The sequence below is a fragment of the Gossypium arboreum genome, chromosome 5 (genome assembly GCF_025698485.1).
Source record: "Gossypium arboreum isolate Shixiya-1 chromosome 5, ASM2569848v2, whole genome shotgun sequence".
Taxonomy (NCBI): Eukaryota; Viridiplantae; Streptophyta; class Magnoliopsida; order Malvales; family Malvaceae; genus Gossypium; species Gossypium arboreum.
This window is the reverse complement of record NC_069074.1, coordinates 87742771-87747787: the sequence shown is the minus strand read 5'-3', so window position 1 is coordinate 87747787 and position 5017 is coordinate 87742771. Positions and strand designations below refer to the sequence as shown.

The 5017-nt window shown below is 26.3% G+C and overlaps 1 long non-coding RNA gene across 1 annotated transcript; it reads left to right on the top strand.

Annotated features, from left to right (window-relative positions):
• Nucleotides 1–2077: 2077 nt before the first annotated feature.
• LOC128292577 (uncharacterized) lies at nt 2078–2567 on the top strand. Its single transcript, XR_008282565.1, has 2 exons — nt 2078–2213; nt 2294–2567. It is a non-coding gene; the product is annotated as an uncharacterized LOC128292577 (long non-coding RNA).
• The last annotated feature ends 2450 nt before the right edge of the window (nt 2568–5017 follow it).

Here is a 5017-nt window from a genome sequence, read left to right as displayed (position 1 = left end):
CTAAAGTTTTAAAATTTTGAAAATATTGAGAGTTAAATTTATTGAAATTTTTAGAATTTGAATTAAAATGACAAAGTTTGTAAACAGGGCAAAGCAAGAAAGTTTTTTTTAGGAGGAGCCGAATGAAATTTTAATTTTTAATAGCCTATATCTTTATAATTTTTAAAGGATTAAATTAAATTCTTATAATTTTAAGGGGCCAAAGTACAACTTTACATTTATTAATTTAAAATTTTAAAATTTTCTAAAAGACTAAAACAAAATTTTTTTCCATTTTAGGGGGGTCGGGCCCTGCCAGCCCCTTGGATTCGCCTCTATTTGTAAATATTGAGAGCTACATTTGTTGATTTTTTTTATTATGTTTAGAATCAAAATAATAAAATATATAAACATTAAAAGACTAAATTTGTTAATTTTCATATTGGATTAATATAATTATTTCGTGTAATATTCAATATAAAATCGTGATAATTCATATAATATTATTAATAAAATTTAACTACAATGGTGAACTTAGGTCAATATTTCATATTCTATTGAGAAGAATTATATAGTAAATAGTAGTCATAGTCTATTTTTATTCGATTATAAACTTGAAGTATTTTAACAAAATTGTTTATAATTGAGTCATTTTCTAAATTTATTTTTAAAACTTGGGACCAATGGAGAAGAAAGGTCTTTTGGAAATTAGAAATTGATGTAAACTATAATTAATATTGTTCATTTAGCTTCCAAAATATCTGAATGAACCATATTTTGAACATAAAAGCATTTCATATTATTAATAAGTTACAACTTGATTGAGAATTATTATTATTTTGAATGAGGGAATATATTTTTTATGTAAAAATAAAAAGATAATTTGTCCCACGCTACCTCTAATCAATTTATGATTAACAATAACAATTAGACGGCTCCTTACCACACTCTTAGATAATGTTGGTGTGTGGGGATAAAATAAATTTATGAGAAATGAAATTTCACTTCTATTTATAGGAATTCTTGAAGAGACATAAGTATTCAAGGGATACTTATTTGGATAGTCACATCTATTAAAAATGAATACCATTATTCATTACATATTACTTTAATAATTATATATTTTTTGTTAATAATCAATTAACATAATTATCATTCACAGGAAACATCACTCATCACTATAAATAGTGACGACCTAAGTAGTTAGTATTGTACCAGTAGACATATCGTTTTTCTATTAGTATCGGTACTCGTTTGTTTTGGTGTATTGTTTCAAACTCTTCGTTTGGGTCAGAAGGCTTATTTGAAAAATAAGAGGGTTTGGAAAAAAATATAGGCTCAGAAAATGGGCTTGACAAAAAAAAGGCCTGTTTAGAAAACGAGTTGAGTTTTGGGTAAAATTTTTTTTACCTTGACCCGACCTGACCAGGCCTAAATTTTCAATTAAAAAAAATGCTATTTTTTATGCTACTTTTTTCCATGTTTTTCAATTAAAAAAACATATATGATTAAGTTTATTACGATCAAAGCTCCATATTTTACATTGTTTAACTAGATCAAATATTTATAGGAGGTAAATATGCTAAAATTTAAAAAATATATAATCTCTTAAAATTAATTTAAAATTTGATTTTACAAGTACAATATAATTAAATTTCTAAATAAATAAAATTTAATTTCGTAATAATTTTTAATTAAAATAAAATTCTAACTAAACTATGTTAAACATAAAGAGCTCCAACTTGTATGATGTTCCAAACAATTTTAAAATATGCATGTTGTGCATCTTCTTGACTCCATCAAGTCTTTCCAACTCTTTCTTTTCCAAGATGATATAATAATCAATGATGAAACATGAAAGTTGTAGTTTTGTGTGGAAAAAATTTCCTGAAAAATAATTGCCATGGAAATTTCATGAGTTCTTCCCTTTTGTCAAATGTTTTCTCGTTTTATATATATTTTTAACAATGCATTTGAAATTTTCACCTATAATATGATTTAATTGTATATGTCAATTGTCAAGCTTTGAAAATTTTGCTATTTTTTAAAATCACAACACACATGGATTGCCCTATAAATAGTAGCCTAAAATGGAGATTATGCTTCACTCATCCTATAAAATTTATCTAATATATTGTCCAAAATGAAAGCAATATTTCTCATACTATGCATTCTCTTGGCTTCCATTCTAGCGTTTCCCACTGCCACCATGGCTCGAGAACTGGCTGAGAAGGGTAAGAACAATCATAGTTTGTTAATAATACACATATATTTCCTTTAATCTGGTTTATTTTATTGTTTGTTAATTCTGTAGAGGCAAACCCATCTCCAACTCAATGTGCACTAGATCCTAATCGGAGCTGTATTCCAAAGACTCCTCCTAAGTGCTCAGCTTACAGTCGAAACTGCCATTAATATTATGTTCTGGAATATTATGTTTAATAAATTTGCCAACTTTTGTGTGTTATTGGCAAAGGAAATTAGAATCTAAAGTTTCATGTATGGTTTGTGTTTGATTGATGTGATTGTGATGTTATTTCTACTGCTTGAGATATGAAAATAATAAAGAAAAGCTTGCATATTATATATATCTTTCTCATATATATATTTTTTTATATTTTCTCAATGCTCCATAAGATAATTTTGGATGGATGGCATGATATAAATATAATGAAAATAAAAAATTATAATATATATTTTCTTTTGAAATATATGAGATGTCTTTATTTAAATCCTCAATATTTATAGTCTGCCATCTCCGTTTTGGCTGGAAATGCGAGGCATACTCTATAAATCTCCACATTGACTCATATCTGACTTAACTCCATTGCCAAGCTCTGTCATAAGCCTAATCTGATTTTCATCGGATACTTACCAAGTCCAAAGAAATATTATAATAAATTAAATATTTTAATTTGAAAGTATATTTTAGTTAACCAATTTTAATACTTCTAGAATTAAGATATGATATATATCCACGATATGTTATTGTAGCGACGTAAAAATTTTAGCTTTCGGTTGGTCGCTAATTGTGGCGATTTATTAAACATTTGAAAACCAACTTTCGATTTTATTAAAAAGGAAGTCGCCACCGATCCTTTTTTATAGGTGTGATCGGACACCTAATAAAATTATTTTAAAATAAAAAGAAGGCCAAATTTAGGTCTACGTAAAAGTCCAGAGAAAAATTGGGGTTCGGGAGTCAGTTACGCGCGAGGAAGGTATTAGCACCCTTGCGACGCCCAAAATTGGTATCTCGTAAACATGTGTTGTCTAGATTTTCAAAAATACGAGTTCAATGTAACATTTAGTCGAGATCCGATTAAAAAGATGAGAAATTTTCAATTCTTTGGATTTTTGAGAAGGACATACCGTTTTAACACGAGTCGATTGATGTTCATCCAACATAGCGATGAAATCAGTGACTTTGTGTTAAACCGACATGTTGCCTTATGTATTAAAATTAATTAGAAAAAGATTCCAAAAGTAAGAATTTAAAATAAATAAATGATGTGAATAATGACATTATGAATAAAAAATATTAACATGGGATACTAGAACATTCGAATAACAATAACAATGACATTTGCAAAAGAAATAAAAACAAATCATGAATAAATACAAAATATACTTAGTAATAATAATAGCAGATAATATGTGCATAAGATGACATGCAAAAATATAATGTGCGATATATATACATGACGTATGAAAATATAATGCCTAAAAGATACGTATGTGTAATAATATTAAATATATATATGTATATATACATAGTACAGATGAACGATATCGATATATATTAGGAATATAAAAAACATGTATTTATACACTAATAATCATAATAAAAGATGTATGTACACCAAATAGTACATAATATTGAAATAATATAATAAGTAGCAATAGTGAAAATAATAAATATAATAATGAATAATATGATATACAAAAATAATATTAATATAAAATATGTACACAAGTATAATAAATATATGTCTTGATGTTAATAACAAACATAGTAGGAATAAAATAAATGTAATAATGATATATACACAATATGGTATTAAGAATATATATATATATATACATATACAATATAGTATTTAAAAATATATACATAAGATGGTATAAAAATATGTACATGGAATACTAGAAACTAGAATAACAATAATAATGATATTTCCAAAAATAAAATAAAAACAAATCATGTATTAATAATAAGAAGAAAATGATATACTTGGTAATGATAATATAAAATAATATGTACATAAAAGATACTTCATATATATGCATATAATAATAATAATAATAATAATAATAATAATAATAATATCTACAATAAAAGAAAATATTAGGAAATGTACAAAAATATATATATAAAATATTTACAATAATGATGTAAATAAACAACATACAAAATATTTGAAATAACATATAAATGAAACATAAAAAAGGTTAATGAATGAATTAAATAGATTTAGGACATGGTTAAAAACAAATGAAAATTCGGGGTATAAAAATATAAATATTGGATAGTTAATTAGGGATCAAAATGAAAACCAAACAAGATCTGAGGGCCAAATTTAAAAAAACAAAGGAAGATAAAAAATGGGGGTTAATTGAATGAGGTTGCGAGGGAGGAGGACTAAACACATAAATTTCCCTTTTAGGGAAAGTGCACAAACCCCACCCACCAAACAAAAAAAAATGCCGTTTCAACACCATTACAAAGATTTTTTTTTTGTGTTTCATTTTCAAACCCCCAATCTAAAAAAAAAAACAAAAAAAAGCTTCCATGCTCTCTTCCCCTCCCTTAAAATCCTCTCAAGCATTTTCTTCTCCGGTGGAATCCCGGTCACTGGGCCACCGCCGTTGGTCGCGCCGCCACCGTCGCCGGCCACCGCGCATGGTGGCCGGAAGTTCAAAAGGTAAGTTTTTTTTGTTTTTTTTCTTAATAATATATATATATGTATATGTATATAGAAAGAAGAAGAAAAAAAAACAAAGAAAAAAAGAAAAAAAATTGAAAAAAGAGAAAAAA